Source organism: Oryctolagus cuniculus, chromosome 8 (genome assembly GCF_051225735.1).
Source record: "Oryctolagus cuniculus isolate XC-2025 breed Fujian yellow rabbit chromosome 8, ASM5122573v1, whole genome shotgun sequence".
Lineage (NCBI taxonomy): Eukaryota > Metazoa > Chordata > Mammalia > Lagomorpha > Leporidae > Oryctolagus > Oryctolagus cuniculus.
In genome coordinates, this window is record NC_142874.1 from 48,695,535 (window position 1) to 48,696,442 (window position 908).

Genomic DNA, 908 nt, shown 5'->3' on the forward strand with positions numbered 1-908 from the left:
GGGCGTGGCCAAGGTCCCCGCGGACGTGGCCGCGGAACTCCGGAACGTGCCGCTGGGGGCGTGACCAGGAAGGCTCCGGGAAGTTCTAGGCGAAGCCCACGGGGCGCGGGGGGCGGGGCGGGGCGCGGAGAGGCGCTGCTGAGGCAGGACGAGATCGAATCTTAGCGATAGACGCTCTTGGGGCTGGCTGCGGCTCCTCGCGATCTCGGCGAGCCGGTTCCCCGTCTTCCGCTCCCGGAACCCTAGCACGCGAGGCGGTGGGCGAGCCGCATCATTGATTGACAAACTGGTGAGATGACAGAGGCTGCGCCTCCGCAAGTCGGTGGGCCGCCTGTGCGAATAAATGCTCAACGTGCAGCCGACGCACAGTTGTAACTTTCAACAGCGCGGCGTGGTTTGGAACGGCTGCGGGACCCCTGGGGTATTTTTTTTCCCTTACGAGCCGTCCGTTGCTGTCGGCTCATTCCTTAGCGTGCACGGAAAGCACGCCGGCCGGCTGCCCTCGCTGAAGTGGGGACGGAAGCGAACACGCCGAGCGCCTGCCACCTCACGGCGGGGCGGAGAGTGACCGAGGTCCGAAGATCCCGTGGGACGACGTCGGCAGGGAGCCCTTGGGTGCTGTTCCGGCATTTTCAGGGCCAGCTTGGGCTCCCGGGGTGTGCTGGCACGTGCTGAAGACAACTTCCACAGGCGAAAACGGGGGTCGAATTCGAAATAGCGGAATCGGCCCTAAGCGGGGGCTGTCGCATAACTGGGGTCTGAGACGGAGACCTCCGTCGTCCTCAGATGAGATTTTGCATAATTGCATGCGTCCGAGAGGGTGTGGGCCTTCTCATCTGTCTGTTACAGGATGATTCTTACTGGATGTGGGATGGTACAAAATGAAGGATTTATTTGCCTTAGCATCC